This window comes from Pteronotus mesoamericanus, unplaced genomic scaffold, assembly GCF_021234165.1.
Source record: "Pteronotus mesoamericanus isolate MK-2021 breed Mesoamerican mustached bat unplaced genomic scaffold, CSHL_Meso_final contig_164, whole genome shotgun sequence".
In the NCBI taxonomy this organism is placed as follows: Eukaryota; Metazoa; Chordata; class Mammalia; order Chiroptera; family Mormoopidae; genus Pteronotus; species Pteronotus mesoamericanus.
The window spans coordinates 13,554,300-13,582,063 of NW_026555065.1; positions in this window are offsets into that span (position 1 = coordinate 13,554,300).

Genomic DNA, 27,764 nt, shown 5'->3' on the forward strand with positions numbered 1-27,764 from the left:
TTTTGCTATGACCTTGCTATCCCTTCTTAGTCTAGTGGATACTGTGCTAAACAGAAGCTAAATTCAAGGAGATATGTGAAGTTAGAATTCAATAGTTTTTAGGAAACACAGGGTGAGGCAAAAGCAGGTTTGCAGTTGTGAGTATGTAAAACAGTTTATCCTTGTATTATTGCTTATTAATTACTGTATTTTTCCAAATGAACAACTGTAAACCTACTTTTGCCCCACCCTGTACACAGCTGCTATCAAATGACTAATGTAATGCTGTCTTACTATGTAAATGTGTTTTTACTTCTCATTTCTTCTGGAAATAAACACACCTATGTTTTTAGGCCCATTATATTGAACGGACCCACGTGGTAAACTGTAGATTTCATACTGAGTGTTTAAAAATATCGTCTGACTACCGTAAAAGAATTAATAAAAGACCAGAGCAAGCTTTGCACACACACACATACACAAATCCAAATGGCTAATATGTATATGCAGTGATGTCTAACCTCCATGGAAATCAAGGAAATGTAAATCAAGACAGCAATGAAGCATCATATTGGCAAACATAGAAAAGAATGCTAATATTAAGTTGTTCGGTGTAGGAAAATGTATTCTTTCTCTGGTGTTAGGAGAACAAGTTATATACTACTGGAGCATAATTTGAAAATGTGTACCAAAATCTAAATATACAAATTTTTCACCAAGTGAATTTGCTTTCCAGGAATTAATTCTAAGGATACTATCAGGCAAGTATGTTAAGATACTTGTTTACAGAAACTCAACATAGCACTGTAATACAACACAAGAGGGACAGGTTAAATGTTTATTAATGGCAATTGCTTAAATATATGACATAAGCCAAACAATGGCATAGAATAGAATAGAACAATAGAATATTATGCAACCAATATAAAGTCACATTATGGAATAGATATGCAATGTATTGTTACATTAAAAGAAAAAGTTCCTTGTCGAATAGAAGGCACAGGATAACACATTCACTTTTCTTGTAGATGGAAGGATATGCACCAAAATGGAAATCGTCATAAGTGTCTTATGTGGTCAAAGGGAAAGATCCTATAGGTATACACTGATGATCTATCTTCCTTCAACCCACAAATTCTTTTCTTGGTAACATTCAGCTCATCTTGTTCCATCTTGTTCCATCTTTTTCCATCATATTATAGTCTGGCCTCTCTGAGATTGGCATATGTTCCTTGGACTAAACTTGACACTTTCTCATCTAGTTATTTCCCAATTATTTTGTAGAGTGGATCATCTTTTTCATAGTCAACATCACTCCTTATATGCTGATGTTTCACATTGTTATATTGTCTTCTTTGGGAAAGTATCATTAAGTTCCCCCACAAAACTGCCACAAATAAAAACATATCAGGCATTTATAACCATGTTCTTGCTGGATGCCCTCCCTAATTTCCTTCTTCAATTTGTTATTTTTTTTTTTAATTCTGCCCTTGTTCATTTTCTGACTTTTTGTCACAGGAAAACTTAGGTTATAGAAAGAGGCTACAGCAAGTGAGAAAGGCAAAATAAACAGTAAATACTGAGCATTACATTATGTATATGAAATTTCAGCTGTTAATAAAAATGTTTTCATGCACACAGAGATAAATGTCAAAAGCAATTTGGGTATTTAAATATGACAATGAAATTTAGGATATAGAGGACAAAGAAATATATACATTCAACAATTATCTTCCACCTGGCTTCACAAATGAAATGGGTTTGATCTTAATGAGGGATTCAGTTGCTAAAAGTGGCAGATGAGACATTAGTACATCTGTAGATTAATATCAGAAATAGTCATGATAAGCTTGAAGTATTAGTAAAGTTCACAATCTAATGCCCTTTTTAAGTAGATAAGCATACATGCAGTTTGAAATTGCATAATAAAGACCATTTAAGGATATCCTCATAGGAAGTTGATTGCTTGAATAGTTGAGCTTACTGCTAAAACAAAAACAACAAAGGCTTTATCAGATCCCACAGCCACACAATTAAGTAGCTTACCTGTGGTTCTAGTTTGTAACAGTCACAGGTCTCCCTAATACACGCCAGAGGGTATAGCATGTTCTCCCAAGTTACCTAAGGCTTCATTTTCAAGTCTGTCAATGCTATCTGGTTTTGAGTTTATTTATCCTGAGAAACTTTCCTGATCAGTAAAATGGATATATTAACATTCACCACCAAACCAGCTCTCAGAAATGATTTGTGAACCAGAAAGGATTCTTACTAAGTTCCCTGAATTTCTCTCTATAAAAAAAATATTTAAATAGCAAATATGATGAGCTTCTCAATAGATTTCTGAGAAAAAAATAAGCATCAGTGATGATAATAAACACACTTTCCTTCAGTCTTACAAAAGGACAAACATATTTACTTATCTACCTACCCAATGCCCTTTTTGCATATGTTATTTAATCCTCACTACTCTGTAATAAAAGTATTACCACAATTTTACAAATACAATTGAGATTCAGAGACATCATAGATTGTTCAAGGTCACACAGCCTTAAATGGCAGAGTCAGAAGTCAAACCCAGATTTAATTGACTACCCTGTGCTTTTTGCCCCCCAAAGGACAAAATTTTCTCTTCCTAGACTCCACTAAAAATACTCGTTTCTTTGAGCTGTGTCATCTCCCCATACTCTTGCCCTGAATAATAAGTAAGTTACCTCTATCACTAGAATATGTGAAGCTTCCATTTAGTTTGTTATGTTATTAGCACAATTCCCAGCCTATCGCAGCATATCCACTTATCCATTTTGTCAGTAATGTATCTAATGCTTGCGACTATTAAATATCTTTGTCTCTTCTATTAGAGTATAAGAGCTACAAAGACAGGCACCAAAACTAAACTTTAGAATGCATCGATCCTTCCAGAAGCATGTCAGTAACATGGAATGAGTGGCACAATGTTCAAGGCCTTGAGAAGTTAGCTCTGACTTAGACACAACATTCAATACATCTCATTTGTATTTTCTGTTTGTTTGTTTGCTTGTTCTTAAGGTTTCAAGGGACAGAATTTCACTCAAACCAGCTCCAAACAGAGAGGGAGATTCATGCATTTTCAGAAAGGTTTCTCAGGCACCTGAGCCAGGTTGACCAAGGATGCCTTCCAAAGGGCCAGAGCCAGGGCTGCTCCCAAGGCTGGCCTTTTCTCTCCTACTTGCTGCTTTCTTTTCTCTTTCTGAGGGTAAGCTCTTCTTTTGCACATGGCCAGCAACGGTTGCCCCAACCACATCCCTACAAAATCTTTTTCCTCCAGTGCACACCCCACTGCAACTTATTCTATCTCTCGGTTCTGATGATTGACCCAGCTCATTTTCGAGCCAGGACACATAATCCCAGGTTACAGACTAGTTTATGGATGGGGCCCTTCTGAACCAGAGGCCCAGCGCTAGTCCAATAGGCTGCAGGGGCAGAAGATGCATTCATGCCTCCTGTTCCACCACTCATTCTCTTTCTAAAAGAAGATGGGTAGATGGGCAGGCATCACGAACTCTGTTTAAAGCACATGTGTTCAAGGTCAAGCCTTGCTCTTCATGAGGAGGTGCACCTCCCCTTCTCTTTTCCAAAGAGATAAAGATAGATCAGGGCTCCCACCTCAGCAGAACTTTGAATTGAACGTCAGCCACTCTCAGTGAGAATGCGCATGGTGGAAATGGTGTCACTTCATGAAATAAATATTAAACTCATGGAACCTAAATATTAAAGTTACAAATTAAAGAGATTTAGGAAGGAAAGGACTGATACATAACATCAGTTTTCAGCTTTGTTCTAACAAAAGAAATGTCAGGCTATATCTGTACAGAACCACTCGGCGGAGGATTTGGAAGGCAATCTGAAATTTTTAGGTTGCTTTAGGCTGAGACTCAAGGAATGGGCTCTCCCATAGGTTGAATTTAGTTAGGAAAATGACTGAAGAAACTAACTGCAACCTAAGATTTGGGGTTATTATAGCAACTAAATTTGATGAGCAATGTGTTCATCTGTTAGTACCTGGGGACCCTTTAAAGAATCTGAATTGGCCCCCTCAGTACTTCAACCATTAATACTTTATCAATACAACAGTGGAATGAAGGGACTTAAAATACATTATTATAACCCAAAGTGCACATGTCTCACATCCTTTTCAATATTCACTTTGCAATTCTATTACTGATTGTCTCTGACAGCAGGTGTAGTACAACTTTATGGGCAGTCTTTTCATTTTATGAAGCTCTCCATCTGAAATATTAGAGAGTTGGGATTAGTGATTTCATAGACACAAGTTCTATCTTTCATAAATCTTTTATCTTAAAATTGAAAGCATTATCTTTAAATGTGATCTACAAATCTTTCATGGGAATAGAAGGTCATTTATGAACTATATGTGAGATAACTGGAAGAGGTATACTTTATGAAATTTTTGGACCATTAACTCTAGATTTTGATTTTTCTTCATTTAAAAAAATGATACCTCTGAATGTTTTGAGAGTGTGATGGGAAAATCACCTACAATGAATTTTCTCTTGGTGGTCACTGAGGTAGGTCACCTGGGTGATTGAAGTCTCCCAGCAGACTTTTAAATACTAGAAGCTGAAAATATTTAAGAGTGTATCAAATGAGTAGTACTTTAATTTTTATTTATATTCTATTTTTGGTGTGGTCGTGATTATAACCTCACCAAGACGGGTGATCGGTAATGAATGTGTCCTGTTGGCAGATCCCTCCAGGGCTCTGATTCAATCTTTTGAGTTATGGGATAAGGACAAAATGAACTATTTTTCAAGCTTGTAAATATGTGACAAATGACAGTGCAAGAACTATTGATTCCAATCACAGTGATACAATGTTTCATAGTCAAAACTGACTCTGGCTTTACAAATTACTTGCAAGTTGAACAGTAAACCCATGCACAACACGCTTCAACCTGGATCAATCTTCAAGAATTTTTGTGTCAGTATTCGCCTCCAATTTGAATACATTCCCCAAGTAAAATGGACTTTTTCCTATTTTTTTTGCATTAAAATGGTGTCATTGGGTTTTCCCCCAATCTTAATAAAGAAAGAGGGAAGCAGAAGCCTTATAAAATTTCTGATGACTCTAGGCATGTTTATCTGCTTTTATATTTATTAGTTAAATAGTCAGAATCCAAATATAATTGAGAAATTCTTCTCAAGAATATGAATGTTACAGCTAAAAATTCAAAGGTATATGCTTAGTTTAGCACTCACATTACATCTTATTCAAACATATCTGGAGAATATATATATTTAATATATAAAATATGTTTTATATCTGTCTATAGAGAGAGAGAGAGAAAAAAAGAGAGTGAGCATTTATTCAATAGATTAGAATGTGAGACACTGCAGTAGCCATTATGCTCCTTTCGGGGAAATTGGATTTGATCATTTTTGAAAAACCCCCTAACATGACAGGTATTTGTATATTAAGACAGACCTTCCTAAAATCCTCCTCATTTGTATCATGGGCACTCCTGTATGTGTAAAGAAAACTTCTCCTAAAGGACCACTACAGGTACCAAATAGAATATACTTGGGGCAGGGGCAGAACTCAATTCCGCAGGAATCATGAGAAGGTGGCACCCATCCCCCCCAGCCCATGCCTTTGTGGAGCTCCACTTTAAACTTGCCCTCAGGTTGTCACGGTATATTTTATGCAGGACTGACCTTCGCAGAGGCTCTGCATGCTGATATTTTATTGACCTTCTTCCCCACTGCTTACTCAAACAGGCCATCTGGGTACCAGGACAGTACAGGGAATATGTCCAACTTTCCAGACCAAGATAAAAATAAATTAAAAAAATGGGGTAGGTTGTGGGAAGGGAGGCTCTTAGCTTGTACTGGGGATTTGTTTATTCAGACATAATTGGTGTCGATCTGGCCCAGGCACAGTGTCATTCTTTGTCTAACACGCTGGCCTTCTAGCCCCTCCCCTCTTTGTTCATCTCCATCAAAGTGTGATGAGCCAAAAGCAGGAAAGGAGGGCAGAGATGAGGCAGAGCCACCACCAGCCCCTCACTATGTCATACTTCTAGGGAGGCTCGAATTAGCCAGGGTGTCTGGAAGGCCACTGAGCCTTGTCACACTGCATCTCAACCCAGAGGGCCCCGGTGAGGTCCACTTCTTCCACCTGCTGTCTACTCTGCCCCAAGTGGGTGCCAGGGATCTGGAGCCTGGCGGGCCAGGTTACCATTGTTAGGGGTTTGGCCAGCAGCCCTTAGCTCTCGTCCAGTTGAATCACAAAGAACCGAGCCTTGCCAAGACAGGCCAGTTACATTCACAGCTTCCCCGGTGAATTTTTCCCTGGCTGGAATCCATTTTTAGCAGCTTCACTTGGTTGATCAATGGCTTCCTTTCAATGGTGATATTGACTTAGGAAACCAGCTCACAATGTCAGATTCAGTTCATACCCAACTGCTCTCCAGGTCCCAAGGACAATGGTGAGTTCTTCACAGCATAGGACACTACCAATGGCAAGGGGTGTTGGCTTAACCTCTTCTCTTGAGCATCAAAAACTCCATGTACTCTCCTTTTCTGGTGGTTAGTGCTATTTATTTACAATTTAGTTGAGAAGGATAAAGGTATATTACATATACATATATTTTAAATATTTTTACATTAAAATAGTGTTTTAGACAAAATATTCAGCAAAGTTTGTTTTGCGTAGTAGAGGAATGCAGCAGGTATTAGCCAAAACAAGCCACCTCCTCCCTGGAGCTTTCTCTCCCCTCTCCCCATCTTCTACCTCTCCTCTCCTCTGTTCTTTCCCTTTGTAGAGATCTTTATAATCTTCTTCGTAATAGAATTTGTTGTTCATTTGTGTCTACTTTTTTGACAGTAGGAAAGGCTGGGACTGGGCCTTAATCATCGGGGCCATGTCAGCCACACAGGATAAGTTCAACAAACATTTGCCAAATGAATTACTAATCATAGCGAGCCTCTATTTAGAATTTAGAAATATATCAGGCACTTCCGTTAATCATTACAGTCACAGTAGGTATTCCCCTCATCCCCATTGTACAAATTAGAAAACTGAGACCTAGAGAGGTTAAGTAGTAACTAGAAAGGTGTGAGTCAAGATTTATACTCAGGCAATCTGATTGCAGAACATAAGTTCTAGCTACAACACCACGCAATGATGGATGGATGTTCATCTCTCTTATTGTGTACAAATGAGAAGTTAATGGGTACATTTTTGGATTAAGTAAGGATAGTTTGCTCTGTCATGGGATATATTGGGTTGTGATAGTTACTCAAAGACTTTGGGGAGACTGAACACAAATTGTAAAATACAGTCCAACTCTGTTTATTCTATTGATTTAGGCTTCCTTTTTTTTTTTACAGTGTCAAAATCCGAGAGGCATAAATGCAGATTTAAGAAGTGCCCTTAATTTTGTCTTCAGCGAAGTAGACCAATCTGTGGTATCCAGACCCAAAGAGTCAGCGGGTATTGCTGTTTTGGCATCCAAGCTTTGCAGTAAAAAAAGCCCTGGCATTCCCCTTTCTAATGTTGTGACTTTGAATAAACATGCAACTTCTCTGACCCTCAGTTTCCTCATCTGTAAAATGGGACATATAAATAGTCCTTCCTCAGAGGGCTTCTGTAAGAAATAAGTGAAATAAGACATATGAAATGCTTAGCACATTTGCTGGTTCATGTTCTGAAGCTTTAAATATCTATTTAAAGTAAATTAAAATTAGCAAGAGGAATATACACAAGAGAATGCACAAAAAAGAGAGAAAAAATTTTTTCCAATACCACTGAAATAAGTACTTAAAAATGATAAAAATGGGAAATTTTGTATTTTGTTTATTTTGCCACAATAAAAAAATATCTGTCCATTATCCTCCATATAGGTTGCAAGGTAAAAACTAACTAACTAACTACCTACCTAAATAAATAAATAAATAAATAAATAAATAAATAAATAAAAACTGCTACCGCTGTGGAAATTTCTAAATTATGTAAAACAATGTGTTATTTATTTTTATTAATATTAAATTTTAATCCTATTAAATTTTTAGTTAGAATATTTTTGTGTCAAGTAATAATAATATCTATCCAAATTTTTACTGATATTGCTAAGAAATAAGGCTCTTTATATCTTCTTTACATTCCCAAGAACCTATTTTGAGAAATAGGCTCTCAAAAAATATTTTACAATTATTTCTGTTATATTTTATAACAAGTCAATGTTTTCAAAGCACAGTTTTTTAATCACATTTTCTTTATGACTCATCTAGGTTTATATTTTCTACAAACTGGAAAAAATAAATGAGTTTGGGGTGGTGCCTTGCTGAGTATCTGCAGGTGCCTGTCTAGAAAAGCTAAATTTCTTGGGCTCAGGGAAACAAGGGCAGAACTGCAGACTGAGAGTCTGGCATCAGAAGGGTCTGGCCAGTTCCCACCTATGGATACAGAGTCCCCATTCCACACCCCCTGCCTGCCTCCCCTTTAACACACTGACTTGTCTCACAAAGAGTGGCATCTGGCAGCCCGACATCTCTGAGACCCGCCCCCAAGACTGACATCAGGCCCTTCAGGGGATGTTAGAAGGCCCGAGAGAACTTCCAATACCTGAGAGGTCAAGATGTAGGGGATGGAAGGTTGAGGTAGGGGTGATGAAGAGCGACCACACGGCATGTTAGACTCTCTGTCTGTGACCAGGAAGATCATGTCCAGCCTTAGATCAGAGGGAGTTATTCGAGGAACCCACATGAGGAGTGTTCAGCAAAGCTAGAGGTCTTCTTTGGCAGGGTGGACTAAAGATCGGGGTCTCTCATCTTTTCCTTTGTCTTCTCTTTCCATTGCTTTTCTAGCATCAGGTAGTCCTGAGTCAGAGTGATTGCCTCCTTTCCAATGGGCACTGTCTTCAGGAGGCTTGGGATCAGCACGAGGTGGAAGTAAAGGTGATGCTGCTGCGCACCATGGTTAGTCAACCTCGAAGAAATCGACCTCACAGCTATTGAGTGCATTGTCAATTGAACAGAGAGTGTATGTGGTAGGGTTTCAGGGTGGGGATTGGTCATCACCTCCTAGAAACAGGGTATCTCCAAAACTGGCTAGTGGGGTGAACTTCCCAGGGAGCTTCTTAAACATCTAGAGTCAATAAATCAGATTTTCCAGGGGTATAGACCAGATATCTGTGCTTTAGAAAATAATAACAAAAACAACAAAAAGACCTTCTGATCATCAACCAGTTTAAGAGCAATTGGAATGAGTTCCACGTCCATCCAGGAGAATCATCAGAACAGGAGTAAATGTGCTCAAAGTGATGATAAGATGCTTGATGGCACTTCCTAAACAGAGTCACTCATTTAACAGCATCATGGAACACATTCTTATTGAGCACCTACTGTGTGCTAGCAGTGGTCGTTATGAATATAAATATAGCCTTTACTCAAAGCACTTAATATAGACCATCTGTGACACCCCATATTCTAGAACTCCTGGTCTCCTTTAGTGTGAAAACATAGAGACAGTACAACCATTCAGTTTAGAAAAAGGAAAAAGACAAACCAATTGCTTGGCAAATGTAGGTCAAATAGCTCTATGTCAATTATATAATAAAAAATGTCTTTGCTAAGTAATATAGGATATTCAAAGAGGAAATAGAAATACCGTATCTTCTCAATGTGATTTAATAATAATAAGCACAATTTATTAAACACCTACTCCCTGTCAGGCATGGTTAGGTATCTTCACATTTAATCTTCAGAATAACGTGGGGCCAGCCTGTCTTCAAAACTGTTTGCAGTGTTGTTTTTCCTCTAGTCACAGGTGCACTGTAGTCTAACACATTCCTATTGTCTCCAGGTCTACCGTTTATTTGCCTTGTGATCTTAACCAAGTCACCTAATTTTTCTGAACCAGTTTTATCACCTATAAAAATGGGGATTATGCAACCTATTTTGCAGAGTTGTTATAAAATGAAATAATGTTTCTTGGGTATCAAATAGCACTTGATGAGCACATTAGGTGTTCAGTCAATGTTGGTTCTTTTCTGTGCCTTACTCCTCTCTGTAGTCAGCTGGTACTCGCCCTGTGAACTTCAGTCATCCCAAACGGAAAGTAGAACTCAAATTCTCAGAGATGTCCAGCTACACGGGCTACACATTTATGTAAAGGAGACTCACAACAGGTGTAGGGTTCCTGCATCAGGCAGCAGCTGATAATGCCAAATAAGTGGCCACAAGAATTAGGTGTTAAGAGGTTTGGGGAAGAATAAAGACACTATGGACTTGTGGCATAAAAAGTTCAGAGTAATAGTGAGATTTGAAGGACAGAGGGGTTTCAGACACATCAAAAAAAGTGGGGACAGTATATTCTAGGTAAGGAAAGCATGTGATTCAAGGTAGACATGGAGCCCAGGTCAGCTCAGGGGCCAGTGAGATGCCAGGGTGCAGGACTGTAGCATTTGTGAAGAGGTTTAAGGGAACCATAGGACCTAAAATTTCAGTGGGCCAAATTATCAGTGGTCTAACATGCAGCAGCAAGGAGATAGATGATAGAGAACCACAGTTACTTGAGCAGTCAAAATAACAAGGTAAAAGCTATATGTTGGAGAATATTTATCTGGAAGTCATACACGAGATGGAATTGAGTGTGGGAAGTAGAGGTCAATTTCAGGTAGTGGATGGGCCCATATTTAAAAGATCCTCAGCAAGATTCTTTTGGCCTTCCCTTTACAATTAACTTCCAAGCCACCACTGTGGGGTCTGCATCCGTTAACTTCCACCTAGAATGAATGAAGATTCAAGCTAAACATGGGAAATGTTTTTGTCCTTCAGACTCGAGTTTTCAGGATTATCTTCTACTCTTTCCCAACAAATGACATTCACATCCACCAGTTGTCATTCATATTGACAATGTCACTCATTCATTTAATTTTAATAATGTGCTTGGCATCATACTACGAACATTTGTCATCTGCATGCTGTCATCTCCATCATGCTGCCAAACCCCTCATTCTGACCTGGGTCATTTCTCATCTGGTTGACTTCCTCCTCTCCTTTTTGGTCCTCTATTTATCAAATATCACCAACATTTCAGCTAATGTCTAAGCACACTGAATTAGAGTATTAGTGCCAGACCAAGCCTTAAAAGTCATCTAGTTCAGTGCTCTCAATTTATTAAAGGGGAAGCTGAGGCTCTGAGAGGTAAAACCACACAAGAACGTGGATGAACTTTAAACTCAGGCCTTCAGATGCCTGTGGGTGCTCTCACACTATGCTATATTGCCGCCCTGTGTGATTTTAGGGTTTGATAATTCTATGCAAAGCAAAGCACAAAGCCAGGACCAGCAGAGCTAGAAATGAAGAGCCTAAACTTGCTGCTTAATAACAATAAGAAAGTAAAATCTTTTATAATACATGTGCACACCTAGGAAGGTACTCATTGACCTTCTTCCATTAGCACCTAGGGCCACAATCCACAGATTCTCCTGGACAGATTAGAGCAGAGGATGGAAACTACCACCCATGGGCCAATCAGCCAGCTGCCTATTTGTGTAAATAAAGTTTTATTTGAAAAATATTGTCTATGGCTACTCTTGAGCCACAATGGCAGAACTAAGTAGCTGTGACAGAGACCCTAGGACACACAAAGTCGAAAATATTTATATCTGATCTTTCCCCAGAAACATTTGCTGAACACTGGATTAGAGCATTTTAGTTTTAGGGGGAGCTAAAATGAATTTAACTTGTGAGTGAGGGTTTTCTGGGGAAGCTATCCAAGGCGGTGGCTGGCTGGCCAGGAATATGTTGTCACAGTGCATTGTGGTTCTTACCCACCTTTTTTGGTCTCCAGCTTTGAGCTCCTCTCATGTTGGTTGGTTCAGTCCAGGTCTTATCCACCTTTGCAAGCAGAGGCCCATAGATATAATTCTGCCCATCAGCACCCATCACTACCCGGTGGTCTCCAGCAGGCCTCCCTGCCTCCAGTCTAAAGCCTCCACACTACATTCCACGTGCTTTCTGATCTCCTCACTGTAAGCCTCCTCTCCAAGGCCCTTGTCCAGCCAGGCCATCCTTCCTGTGGAAGGCTGCTCCACCCCAGCTGCACAGGAGAATCTTGGGGTGCTTGTTAAAAACACAGACGCCCAGGTCTCTCCTCCAAAGTGTTGAGTCTGAAAAAATGCATATTCTTCAGAGAGGGCTTCTCTGCCTGTCCTATCTGCAGGAGAATGCCCCCACTGTTCTCTGCACTACTCAATCCTATTAGCCTGTTGCATTTTCTTAATGCCATTTACCAAGATCCAAAGTAGACTTTGTTTACTTATTTATTGTCTATCTTTTCACTGAATAATACAAGCTTCATGATAGTATGGTCTATATTCTGAGCACCAAAAACAGCATCTGACCTACAGCAGTGGCTCCAAACCTGTCAAATCAGTTTGAGTGGTCCTCCCTGATCTGGCAACAGCATCTTCCCTACCTTACCTTTGACAATGCCCACGTTCCTCTACATCATCCATTCAAATTGGTCCTAGTGCACAATGGCATATGGGTACTGCCATGCACCCTGCCCTTGTACTTCTTGCCTCCCCTGCCTGGGATGTCCTCCTCCCTCCAGGTTGCCTGGTGAGCTCACAATGGCTCTTTCATAAGCCACTTCCCTGATACAGGTAAGCAGAAGTGTCACCTCTCCTGTGAGATCTATTGCAGAGCACACCATTCCTGGGTTATTTAATGCATGAAGAACAAGGGCATTCATTTTTATTCCCAAAGCCTAATACAGTACTTAGAAATGCCAGACTGTATATAAATATATTTTTAATAAATTACTAGATGGGCAGAATAAAAAAGGAAAGGAGGCAAGAGATGAAGAGGAGGAAGAGGAAGAGAGAGAGAGAAGAAGGAAAAGAGGGAGGTAGAGAACAAGAGAGAAGATGAAAAACCAATTTCTCCAGAAGTCTGAGACCCTGTGCTTCTGGCTCAGGTCCTGTAGCTAAACCAGCCAGCTCTGCGTTGTAAAGCTAAGAGAGCAGCCCCAGAGGCATGATCTGTTCAGTGATTCCTTTTGAAGACTCTACTGTTTGCTTCTGCAACATCCTCTTGAAGATGCTGCCAAGAGGAACAGGAATGGGCCTTCCTAACCAGACAGACATGGGGTGATTTTTTAAAACCTATTTACTCAGGCACCCTCCGATCAGACACAAGGTAAGGTGGTGAAGGAGAGCAGCGGAGAAAACTGCTAGTGGGGCCAAATGGTCTCAAAATAAACTGGCTTCAAATGTTTTTACAAATCCTCTGTTGTTCTCCAAGGCAGAGTTTTCTGTAGCATTAAATGTTTTAAATAAATGGCTTTACAATGCCCTTAAAATATGCCGCAGTGAGAGGCTAACACAGAAATATTTTTCTCAGGTGAGAAAGCAATGGAAATTGGTGTTTTTCCATAATAAAGCATTGCCCCTTCCAACATAACATAACTATATATTTTCACACAGAGAGAAAAGAAACTGCAGTTGAGGAGCTTGCTTGTCCTTTGAAAGGTATTTTGCGTGTGACTATTTCTGATGACATGTCTTTAAAAACACAGCTCTCTTATGGATGTGTTTCATTAGTTAAAAGGGTGACATTTCTCCATATTAATGAAATAGAATGAAGTTCCAATCAGATGAACCTGACATAAATATCCAATTCAAACTGATAGAGTTTTTACACTTTCACTGAGGATAAAAAATGGCTTCCTGATTAAATAAGAAATTCTAGCTGCTTCTTAGAAGAACAGTTGGGAAGAAAAGAAACATAAAATAAAGATGTATTGCAGAGAAGAGCAAAGCTATGCAAGTTTCACATTTTTCTTAAATGCACATGACAGGGCTCCAGTGGAAAGCCCTCTGGGAAGCAATTTACAGCAGGTGAAACTAAGGCTCGGATAAGTTAATTGAACTTGCCCTGAGTCATTCTGCAAATTTGTGGCAGGAATGGGATTTGAACCCAGAGCTACTGAGTTATGACTCTTTCTCCTCACAGAAGCAACGACATTACTGCAAAACTTGACATCAGAAAACCTGGCTGCTAAAGTTGATTTCCACCACTGATCCTCCTGGGCCACATCCATGGCACCCTGGTAGTCTATTAGGTTGTGCTGCTAATTGATCAGTAGTCATTCTCCTCTCAGAATGTGCAATAAGCTACATTTTATTACAGCTTATTATTTTATTATTTTTACAGATTATTGTTTTAATGCTATGCTTTTTTTTTCTTTTTTAATCTAAAGGGGAATGGGGGGAACTTGTTCTACAAAGTACAGTTAAATTTTTCTAATTTAGGCTCACTACATTTAGGATTTGTGGCAAGTCTGCCCAAATTGAAGCTGAATTGTGTGCTGTTTTTGAAGAAAAGATGAACTAAGCACATTAATAGCATAACTAAATCACACATTTAACTTAAATATAATCATGTATTTTTAAGGATGTTGGCAAAGGATGGTGAGCAGTGAATATGGTAAATGATAGTAACAGCCATATGCTAAGTGTCTGATGTCAGACAAGGAATCAGGTAACATGAGGCATTAACCACTTTGGTCTTTACAATAAACCTATGAGCTAGTCCTGTTTTACGAGTAAGATAACTAAGAAAGAGATCATTTGACTCGTTCAAGGTAACTAAGAAAGAGATCATTTGACTCGTTCAAGGTATCAAGGCAGGAAGGAGGATTCAAACCCAGGTCTGACTGGCTTCAAAGCTTGTGTTCTCACCTTCACACTGTATTACAATAATTTCTGGTCTTCTTGGGGTGTTGGGCCTTATAAGGATCTCATAAAAGGTGAGAAACAGAACACACTCGAAATGTGACATATGGCTTCAAAAAGATTTTTGACTCAAGAATGCCTGTCCTACTGCTATTTATAAATCTTTTCTCTTCATAAAAGTGGGTCATCAGTTTGAGACCATTTTGTTAGAGATAGATAATAGATAGATAGATAGATAGATAAACTGTCTTAGAAAGCAACACAATGTTTTTATTTACAAGTAGATTAATTCTTCCTTAGTTGATATTAGTGAAATTTTTGTTGTATGCAGATGGAGTTGAGTATATCCTTAACACTCATTGATAATGTATACAATGATTTTATTTTGGGCAATATCTTGTTGGTCCTTCCATGAATGCTCAATGTAAAGCTGGCAATTGTCCTGGCAAGCAGGGTGGCAGTGAAACGTTAGAGTCCAAACAGAGGCTGCAAACAGAGGGCTGTGCAGAGGGAGGCTGGAGCCTGAAGCAAAAGGAAAAGTCAGTAATACTTACCCTGTCTTAATTTAAGATTTTGATATTTTTTCTGTCATGATGCTTTTGCTTTAATTGAGATTTTTAAAATATTGTGTTAAGATATTATTTAACTTGGTTATTTTTTAATTTGGGGCACTCCCTTAAACTTAGCGCCTGAGATGAATGTCTCACATAGCTCATCCCTTGTGCCAGCACTGGATGAAGGGCCAGATGTGGCCAGCAGAGTGTTTTGTTTTGTTTTGTTTTAATAGGACATAGCCCATGAAAATGATAATTTTCTAGTATTGCTAGAAATTCCTTGTAAAAATGGAACTATCTGGCAACACTGGACTTGCAGTTCCACATGGCAGAAAGGGGCAGCTGCCTCCGCTGGGGGTATTGCGGTCCTGCTCTCCACCGCCCCCACCACTTCCTGGGCAGCTCAGTACTGCCTGGCCCCCACAGGATCTGAGCTGAGCATTCTGGAGTTAGACTGAATGGGAAACGTTATTCTTGAAATGTCAGGAAATGTGTTCCGTCATCACCCATAAGATTCTTTTAGGTTTACCGACGTGTCATCCTTGACACTGAATCGCAAGTTAAGAACACAGTCAGCAACACCGGGAAAAACCTCATTGACCAGCATTGAGGCATCACAGGTCACAGTGCTGAGTGTGCGCTTCATGTGTTTGTTTTCTATGTACAGCAAGCTTCTTTTTGCATACCAAGGACTTAACCAATACTTCTTATCATCACTAAGATTTTTTGAGCACTTACCATGTGCCTAACCCACTGCTGAGAGCTTTCTGTACTATACATGATCTTATTCGATCATCACAAGAATCACATGAGATATATTAATATCCCCATTTTACAGATGTGGAGACTGAGTTACTAAAAGTTTGAGGAAATTGATCTAGTATACCTAGGTGATAAATGGAGGAACCTGAAACCACCCAGATGGATGACACTTAAAATCCTATGCTCTTTACCACTATGCTCCCTGCCTCTGTGTGGCCTGCTGTTATCTTTAATAATGGACACTTGCTTGCTAAATTTGCGAACTGCCCTTTGCTATCAATGACTAACATTTCACAAGTCCATGAAATTTGATCCAAGTGCACACAATAGCTGCCTATTGTATTAAAGTGACTTTAAGAGCCTATCTTCCTTGTTTTGGTGACTTTTTTCATATCAGATTAATTTTTCAAAGGTTAATCACATGACACTTATTTTAATTATGCCTCTCTAGTCACAACAAATGACAGCGTTTGACTTCTTGTTGCCTTCCTTTGTATCGTGCGACCAATGAGATTATTAATAAATGCCTTTTTATTATGTAGTCATGCTGTAGGTGCCCACAGGGCATGGGCTGGCCTCATGTATTTTATTCTGGGTGCAGTGTCACCAGGGCCTTGCAGATTTGCTAATGAGCTCAATCCGGTTAGTGCCACATGCCCTGGACTGCCAGAGATCTTTTAAATACATCATTGCTCTCAGAGACTCAGCTGGGTTCAGTGTGAGAGAGATTAACTTCTCATTCCAATTAATGGAGAGTCATCCTGCTGGAGAGAGAGCTGCTTATGTGGCCCCAAACCCAGGACACGCTGACACATGAACCAGTTACCAGTCAACAACAGACCTGGACTTAGGAAAGGCTGGGATCAAGAAAGGATTATTTTTTATTATTTTTATTGTTATTAATTTATTTTGCATGTGCCTTAGAGGGCACTGTCTACTTAATAGGGTTGACCCTTAGGAGAAGGAGGAGCTGTTTTGTTTCCCATGTGGAAGATGTATTGACTTCTACCTAGGATGACGGAAAGTTAAAAAGAAAGGGAGGGGGGCATTTGATATAAACTTAAAATTGGGTATTTATTTTGGACCAGATCCTTCTACCACCAAACACTGAGTGTAAATGTATTTTAAATTCTATGTTTTATTTTCTCAGATGATGATAATACTAGGTAACCACTATTGAGCACTCACAGGGTCAGGCACTCTTTCAATTGTTTTCTATATTAATTCATTCGATCCTCACAAAAACCCTTGGACAGAGATACAATCTTTCTCTGACTTTGTGCTGCTCTAAACAAAATGTGTGAGACAATGTCTTCACTCATCATGCATTTTTGTTGTCTCTTCTCATATCTTGTTCTTTTTGAGTTGAATTAACATTTTAGGCTATGCATAAAATGCATGTTAGGCCATGGTTTTATTCAGAGAATAAATGAGCAAATGAACATTTTTGTTTAAAGTGGAATGCTTTTGGGAATGAATGCCAAGCCCAAATCAGACCTCTACAAAGATATTACAGATATACAGAAAAATAGGAAATTTGTACAGACCCAGAAAAATTAAAAAAAGAAATTATTTTTCTCATGTATAGTTTCTGATGAGAAAAAGGTTTGCAAAATGAATATTCAGCCTGGAAATGCACATCGTTCATTTAAAATTAAAAATGATTCAGAAAAATAAAATCTGAAACATGCTCAATAGTAAAAAATAAAAATCCTGTTTAAATTAAAATCACCTCACCATCATTCTGTAGGAAGACAAGTACACTGGCCCATCTAAAGAGAACTCCAAAGGTATTCCTGAACAGAAATCAATGTGCACACCCTAACCACACGCCCATCTAAAAATCAATGAGATTTTTCTAAAAAAACAAAAACTTGTTTTACAAGAGAATGTATTCTCTGTAAGCCATAAAAACCCAAGGAGTTATATTTGAGGGGTTTGACTCCTTGTTGGTTTTAACATAAGGCAGAGATAAGAAAGAATTCTAAATGTATGAATGATTTCTGAAGCTACAATTGTCCACGCATACACACAATAATGGCTTTAAAATGGTCTTCCTATTTAGAAGCAGCCAAAGGCAAGACTCACTAGGGGGAAAGGGTTTGAATGAACATGTAAAATGCCTATAAGTGTGTTTTTTCAAAAGCATAATTGCTTCCTTATCCTTAACGTCTGCAGGGGAGTCAGAGTGGCAGACACTGGACATACAGCAGAGCAAACAAAGGATCCATTTGAAAAAAATTGCAGATTTGATGAATGTGTGTTTCCACTTATGGGCGTGGATGGGGAGTATGTGTGGAGTTGTTTTGTGTGATGGTTACAGTGGGAGAGATAGAGGCAGGGACCAATCAACCCACAAAATTCCTGAGGATCCCAGGGTCTCACTTCTTACCATATTGTAACAGCAGTTGAATTTTATGAAAGACTCCTATTTGCTCCCTGTGTTTCTGAAATGGAACTTGCTCGTCATTTGAGTCCTACAAAGCCTCCTTTTATCTGTTTGTTTATCTTTATCAAAAGCGGACTCAGAAGGATTCCAAATAAGGGGTAAACCTGCCTCCTCTCTGAGAACGGACTCCCCCGTCCCAGCCCCGGCCCTGCCCGTGGGCCTCCCCTTCCCACCGCGAGGGGCCACACAGGGGACTGACAGCCGCCTCGGCCCTCACCGAGCTGCCGTGGGCTCTGCGGCCTGTGGGCCCTAGAGAGCCAGGGCTGCATCTTGCTCATCCTGTGTTCTCTGAATGTGGGACACAGATGCTGTATGGTAAGTAACGCTTTGCTAAATGAAGACAAATTCTAGTTAACCCCTAAAAATGTGTTTATTGAACCTGGTAAAAAAGAAAGCAGAAATGTGTATGATATCCATTAAGCTGCATAATTTTATTATTTAGAACAGTAATTGTTTCCCATCCATAGGTCAAAAAATATTATAAAACATCATGTTCCAACAAATTAATAAAAATCTAATATGAATAATTTGCCTTAAGTGTGTTCAGAAACAGAAACATAAAAACAAAAAAAAACAAACAAACAAAAGCTAGTGCCAGGAGAGGTATCTCTGATATCTTAAAAATGGAGAGTATAGTGCGGTTGATGAAACAAATGAGCTTTTAGATGTTCAGACTAAGTCCTTGAACAATGAGATTCAGCCTGAAAACTTTGGTGGAGGTGATGACAACTCAGGGTCTCGCCTTGCAGGTCTAGAAACTTCAGCTTAGGGCCATCATGGGAATAATCGAGCTTTTGAACTTGTGGTTTCCCATCCTCAAACTCATATAACACTGATTTGTATCTGAAAATTAATGTGCTAATCTATAACACGACATCTCTTAAGTGTTTAGTATGTCCCGCATATTGTGCTACCAATTCGCCAAGACAGGTTCCCTATCTTTTACAGGACTTGCAGTCGAGTGGGAGACTGGCACGTAAATACCTTAGCTTCTCAGCAGCATGTGAGACCCAGACCTGTAGCAGCCGTATTTCCTGGGAGCCAGTTGGAAGCACAAGGATAGCCCTTTCCCGGGTCCTGCTGAGACATAACTGTGGGGTGGGGCAATTTGGAGTTTAACAAGCCCTCCAGGTGATCCTGTTACACATGAAAGTTTGAGAACATTGTTCTCAAGTCACAATTTGAGATTATAAGAAGTGGTTTTTCAACTCTGGCTGTGTATTAAATTATCCTGAGGCATAGCTCCCTCTACCAATTAAATAAAATCTTTAGTCATTAGCACCCTCCTCTTTAATTACTTTTTGTTTACCTGGCTTGAATTATATCATTGTTCTAACTATGACCACGCCAGAGATGCCACTGCCAACATGTACAATGTCCAAAAACATTCCTGAAATTTGTTGTATTAGGTTTTTCTGAGATACACTTTTTTTAAATTTATCTCACAGTCTAACTAAAAGTCTAACTTAATAAGAACTATTTCAATGTCCAAGAAGTTCCAAATGTTCCTAGAGATCTTCCCTTAGCAACTGCCTAATTTTCCTTTTGTGTTTTATCTCTCTAGCGTGAAGTTTTTCCCTGTTTAGATAACTCTCTCGGGGCGGGGCGGGGGAGGGGAAGAATAATCAGTAGCTGCAACTATGAGTGAAGATTCCAATATAAAAGAGCTAAATGGAAAATATTAATAAACCTGCAAAGGCTAACTACGTTTTAAGTTCCTTTGCTTTTGGCTGGAAAGATGATATCAGGCCAGTGTGGTAAGCCTGGTTATCTCCAACTGATAAAATCTGATAGGAAAACAGCTCATCTCACCACAATACCACAGTGCCACTTATCAACAGGGTAATGCAAATCAAAACCACAATGAGATATCACTTCACACCTGTCACGAGGGCAAGGAGATCAAAAAAGCAAAAGACAACAAGTGCTGACAAGACTGTGAGAAAACTGGAGCCATTGCACATTGTTGATGGAAATTGCAAAATGGCGAAGCCACCAAACAACAGTGTGTAGGGTCTCCAAAAAATTAACAACAGAACCGCTCCATAAACCAGCAATCCCATGTCTGGATATTTATCCAAAGGAATTGAAATCACAATCTGAAATAAATATTTGTACTTCTGCATTCACTGCAGAACTATTCACAATAGCCAAGATGTAGAAACAACCTAAATGTTCACTGACAGAGGAGTGGATGAAGAAAATGTGCTATATGCATACAATGGAGTACTTACTATTCAGCCTTTAAAAATAAGAAAATTCTTTAATATGTGGCAACATGGGTGAACCTTTAGGACACTGTGTTAAGTGAAGCAAGGCAGTCACAAAAAGACAAATACTGCATGATTTCACTTATATGAGGCATTTAAAATAGTCAAATTCACAGAATCAAAGAGTGGAGTGGTGACCGTCAGGGGAAGGGCTGGGGGTTGTGATGGGAGTTACTAACCAATGGGCATAAAGTTTCAGTCAAGGAGGATGAATAAGCTCTAAAGATCTGCTATACAATATTGTACTTATAGTCAACAATACTGTATTGTACACTTAAAAATTCATTAGAGGGTAGATGTCATGTGAAGTGTTGTTCTCATGAACAACACTTGCCAAATACAGTGAAGTTAAAGTAAGATGTTGAACATCTCATTATTCAAGGACTTAATCTGAACGTCTGAAAGCTCATTTATTTTCATCAGTCACACTATACTCTCCATTTTTAAGATATCAGAGATACCTCTCCTGGCACTAGTGTTTGTTTTTGTTTTTGTTTTTCTGAACACACTTCAGGCAAATTATTCATATTAGATTTTTATTAACTTGTTGGAACATGATGTTTTATAATATTTGGCATTCTCATGCCAAAAATGGCAGTGAAGTTAATGTCTCATTGCTTAGAACCTCTAAGATTAGATCTTCCAACCTAAATTGAATCACAAAAATACATTTATAGCTAATTCACATATTAGAACAATTTCTATCGAAGTGTTTTTTATGGTGTTCTTACCACCATACAAAAAAATCTGACTAGTGTTTGTACATGTATTTGATGAATAAAGATTTCTGAAAACAAGTTAATAATAAAGCTTTGTAGATAAAAATCTCTCAAAACATGGCATCTAAGAAGAAGAAAATAGCAAATAGTATTCTTGGCGGTTAAAAGGGTTGTGAAAAACTGCTTGACATTAGCCATCACACGAACTGGAGAGGAGAAGCTGGTTATGAGAGCATCATGTGTGTATGGAAGAAGGGAGAGAGGGCTGGTTAACTACTAAACCAAGAAGAAGGAGAGGGCTCTTCCAGCCTGCGTCGCTTGCCCTTCCGAATGGAGGCTGGGGCTCACGTGAACCAGATCAAAGCAGGGGTGCCGAGCTGGGCCGTGTCCTTCGACCTGTTACCTTAGGTTTTAGTGGAAAGTTCTGGAGCAAAATTACTAGGAACAGGATTTTATGGGACTGTGAGTTCAGAACCAGGACAAAAGTGTAAGATCAGAATGCAAGTTTATATAGAGCTGAACAGAGGGAGAGGGAATCAAGTGATGAAGTCAAACAAGGTAGATAATAAAAGAAGCTAAGCCTAGGAGTAGCAGAACTGACAATTCTGTTAGGGAAAATGGTACCGAAAACTGAATTCTAAAAGCAATTTTTAAGTTTCATGTATGAGTTAACCCTGAATGGCCAACTCAGAAATCTTAACTCTGAAGACCGCTCCTTAATCTGGGAAAGACAACCTACACCGCCTTGGGCCCCGTTTGAGCAGTGGTGAACAAACTTACCAAGATGTGAGCCTCATGTCTGAATGGACACTATTGCTCTCTGGAGATTTTGCTGAAATGACCAATTCATTTTGCTTCGGTTTGCAATGGCAATAATGACGTTAAAAATACCACCCATAAAACAGCTGTCATCATATGATTCATATTTTTGACATGTGCTTATATTTTGTGGTAGTTTTAAAAAATGGCAGTGAAGTTAATGTCTCATTGCTTAGAACCTCTAAGATTAGATCTTCCAACCTAAATTGAATCACAAAAATACATTTACAGCTAATTCACATATTAGAACAATTTCTATCGATCATCATTTGTGCACTTGGAGATTTACATACACCTTGTATGCTGTTCAAACCCCCTCCAGCCATCCAAAGTCCAGCAAATCTATCACAGTTGCAAAACCACAGTGCAGGAAATACAGCTGGAAACTGCAGGGAAAAGGGAGGGTCTGACTTCAGCTGGAGACATTTTCCCTCAACCAATACAAGAAGCCAGACTGAGGCGACATTTTCAGATCTAAAAGCCCAAGGCACTCGACTTAATTTCTCCACAAGTCAACTTTTTATCTATTAAATCATAATATTAATACCTCCCCGTGTACTTCACAGGCTTGCTGAAATGTTAAGTAAAAACTGTCATGGTCTTGCACAGTGTCGGAAAATACATCTTCAGCATGGACTCCAGGAGCAAAGTCCTTCAGCTCTTTTCTGTCACAATGTTGTGTGAAAGAATTCTGGCTCTATTTGAGAGGGCCTACTGACCAACACAAACTGGCAGAGACTTTAAAGTGAGAGAGACAGAAAGCCTGTCACTTTCCAGAGTGTACTCTGAAAAAGGAAATGTGACCTCTTGTAGAAATCAATATGAATTTCTCACCTAAAGGCTGAGCAAACACAAAAGTAAGTCTATGAAATAAGGCATCATGGACAAGATCGCATAGAGCCATGTGGAACAGACCGTATATAGTTCTCGTTACAGGTAACATTATAACAGGGGTAGCCTTTACTCAGTGTTAACCATGTGATGTTTATTTAATTCTGCCATCCATTCTAGGAGGTAAATATGAGTATATCCTTTTTAAAAATGAGGAAACAGGCTCAGAGAGGTGAAGTACCTTACCTAAGGTCACACAATAAATGGAATGGATAAATGGCAGTGCTAGGGTTTGACCCTTTATCTTTTTGACTTTAGAAACAATGCTCTTAAATGTTATGCAACCTATTGGCAGAATGTGAAGTCAGCTCTTTCCAACATTTTCTTACCAACTTCAGAATGCCTCAAGCTAAGAACCCTTTCAGCTTGAAGTTTCTTTAACTGGGAAGACAAAGCTATGGACTGAATATTTGTATCCCCCAAAATTTATGTGTTGTGACCTAACTCCCAATGTGATGGTGTCAGAGATGGGGCTGTTGAGAGGTAATAAGGTCACGAGGGTAAACTCCTCAGGAATGGGAGTAGTGCCCATATAAAAGATGCTCAAAAGAGGTCCCTCTCCCCTAATTCCTCTCTGCTCTTGCATGCAGCACCGTCAAGACAGTTGGCCATCTACCCCATAGACAAATATATCAGAAAGTTTCTCTTTTAGTAAATTCTTTAGATGGTTCCAAGAGAACATATTTAGTTGTTTTTTTTTAGGACTTCCCCTTTTTACTGTTAGTTTTTATCACCCTTAAAAAGAAGCCCAACAGTAAATAGCTGCACTAATATAACACAAATTCCCAATCAGATTTTTATCTCACTTTAAAACATGAGCAAACAAGCTAAGATCACAGATATTTGCAGAAATGCCCTAGAATGTTAAAAAGAAGGGAAAATAAACAGTAGAAAATATAGCCCCCGGAAAAAATGATTTGGGGGAGAGAGAAAACTTTACCAAAAGAACCCCTAGAAACTCAAGTCAATACCCTTAGGGAAATTTAAGAAGATAATGCATCCACAAATTGATATAAAAACAAAAATGAGGCTATCAGCTTCTAGAGGCATGCTACATTGAATATTTTGAAAAGCTTTTCTTCTGCAAAACCCTAGATGATGCATAAACTACAAAAAATGTATTGATGCTTTGCTGAGCTCAGTAAAAAGTGAGGAAAAGCCCTAAAAGAGAGTTGAAACCAGAATAAGTGAATAGATCCAGAAACCAGAATGTTAGGTGAGTAGAGCTTCCCCAGGTGGCAAATGCCATAAAACAAAACCTGCAATTCAGGGTTAATGGTAACAAGAAGAATGGAAAACTGTATCCTATACTCATGCAGAGTTGGAGCTGACTCTGAAAACTCCACATAAAGGTGATACACTGAAGGTGGTCCAGCCTCAGGGATGATTGTAAATAAACATTTGGTGTAAATTGAGCCAATAAGGAAACTTGTCTTTACCACATTTCTGGATAGAAAATAATAATAATGATAATAATAATAGTATCTCCTGAGAATTTTTAACTATAGACCAGGTCTCAAATGAGTTTGAGACTCAAATTTCTACTATGTGTTTAGTCATGGAAACAGCATGCCAAGATATTAAACAAGGGGTCCCAGTTTAATAATACCCCTGACGCTTGTAAGGAACAAACACTATTTTTTCCTTGAAGAATGCATTATGAGCCCAGGCTCCTTGACATATCAATATTTCAGTCAAATATGAGCTTACAATAAAAAATACCAGAAATGTAAGGAAGTAAGCCACGATGGCTGAGAACTGGTAGAGCCAACCACCTACAAAATCTTAAACTTTGAAGAATCTCAGATATTGAAATGATTGGACAGACTCTAAAATAATTATGCATATTTTTTTAAGTTGGCATGAACAAGATTTGAACAAGAAGCACAATATATAAGAATAATCAATGACTCATAAATAATTCACCCTAGATCCTAAAAATGAAGAATAGAATCTTTAGGATTTAGAACTCATTGAATACCTTAACAACCAGATTAGCATAGAGCCACAACAATTAGACATCCACATGCAAAGAACAAGAAATCTAGATATAGATATACTCTTCACAGAAGTTAACTCAGAATGGATGATAGGCCTATATATAAAACACAAAAATGTAAAACTCCTAGCCCTGGCTGGTATGGCTCAGTGGGTTGAGCACCAGCCTGCAAACCCAAGGGTTGCCAGTTTGATTCCCAGTCAGGGCACATGCCTGGGTTGTGGGCCAGGTCCCTCAGTAGGGGGCATGTGAGAGGCACCACACATTGATGTTTCTCTCCCTCTCTTTCTTCTTCCCTTCCTCTCTCTCTAAAAAATAAATAAAATATTTAAAAATTTTATAAATAAATAAATAAAATGCCTAAAAGATACAAAAATATAGATGACTTTGAGTTTGGTAATGACTTAAGATACACCACAAAAGACATGACCCATGAAAGAAATAATTGATAAGTAGACTTCATTGAAATTAAAAACTTATATTTTGTCTTTTTCCAGAGATCCCTGTCAAGACACACATGGTCCAGAGAATGAGAGGAAAGTCACAGACTGGGAGACACATGCAAAATACATATCTGATAAAGAACTATTATCCAAAATATACAAAAAACTCTTAAAACTCAACAATGAGGAAACAAGCTGTTTTTAAAATGTTCAAAAGATATGAACAAACATCTGACCAAAAAAGACGTATAGATAGAAAACAAGCATATACTGTGTAGGTTTGTGACCTAGGAGCAATAGGCTATACCACAGAGCCTAGGTGTGGAGTAGGCTAAACCATTTAGGTTTGTGTAAGTACACTCTGTGATGTTTGCACAAAGACAAAAATCACCTAATGATGCAGCTCTCAGAATGTATTCCAGTCATTAAGGAGCACATGACTGTGTAAATTACTGCTTTCACCATTTCCATGAAAATAAAAAAATGTTAAACACATTAACTCCTGAACATTCTATTTTAGACATGTATTTTAATTCTATGTTATACACAGATACTGTGTCATATGTCTCTATTATACTATTTTCTGTTTTCCTATCCATTTTTTCCTCTTTGTATTTCATTCTGGATATTTTCCATTGATCTATCTTCTGATTTCAGTAATCTGTCTTCTCCATGCATTTGAATGTTATTAAGTTTTTTTCTTGAGGTTAGTTTCTAGTTTCAAGCCCTTGTGCTACAAGGGCTTGTGCTACGAGAAAATGCTTGATATGATTTCAATTTTCTTGAATTTGTTGAGGGTTATTTTGTGTCCTATCATGTGATCTATCCTTGAAAATGTTCCATGTGCATTTGAAAAGAATGTGTATTTTGCTTCTTTAAGATGAAGTGTTTTATCTTAAGTGATAATATATATATATATATTATCAGTTAAGTCCTTTTGATTTAGTGCATTGTTCAGTACCACAATATCCTTATTGATATTTCGTTTGGAAGATCTACCTGTTGTTGTCAGTGGAGTGTTAAAATCCCCTACTACAAGTATGTTGCTGTCTATATCTTTCTTGAAGTCTCCCAAGATTTTCCTTATATATTTGGGTGCTCCTATGTTGGGGACATATAGATTTATAATGTTTATGTTTTCTTGATGGATTTTTCCTTTGAGTATTATTAAGTGTCCTCTGTGTCTCTTTTTATGGCCTTTGTTTTGAAGTCTATTTTGTCTGATACAAGTATTGCTACCCCAGCTTTTTTACCTGTCCCTTTGCTTGGAATATTTTTTTCCAAACACTTACTTTCGGTCTGTGTAAGTCTTTTGTTCTGAGATGGGTCTCTTATAGGCAGCATATGAGCAGGTCATGTTTTCTTATCCATTCAGCTACCCTATGTCTTTTTATTGGAACACTTAATCAATTTATATGCAAGGTTATTATTGATAGGTCCTTATTCATTTTTTTTCCTTTGTACCTGTGCTTCTCTTTCTCACTCTTTTTATTCATCTTCTTAAAGCAGTCCCTATAATATATTTTGCAATGCTGGTTTGGAGGAGGTATATTCTTTTAGCTTTCCTCTGTCTGGGAAACTTCTTATTTTGCCTTCCATTTTAATTGAGAGCCTTGCTGGGTAGAGCAGTCTTGGTTGCAGGCCTTGCTTTTCATGACTTGGAATATTTCTTGTGGTTCCTTTATGGCTTGTAGTGTTTCTGTTGAGAAGCCAGCTGCTAGTCTTACCGGGGCTCCCTTGTATGTTACTACCTGTTCCTCCCTTGCTGCCTTTAAGATTCTCTCTTTGTCTTTGATATTTGCCATTTTAATTATGATGTGTCCTGGTGTGGGCCTCTTTGGGTTCCTCTTGATTGGGACCCTCTGTGCTTCCTCAACTTGTATGACTTTTTCTCTCCTCAAATTGGGGAAGTTTTCCATCATTACTTTTTCAAACAGGTATTCTACCCCCTTGCTCCTCTTCTTCTCCTTCTGGTATCCCTATTATACATATATCATTACGTTTCATGCTGTCTTGCATTTCCCTTAACCCCTCTTCATTCTTCTTGAATCTTTTTCCATTTACTTGCTCTTTCTGGGAGCTTTTTTCTACCTTGTCCTCCGGCTCACTGATTTGATCCTCTACTTCATTTAACCT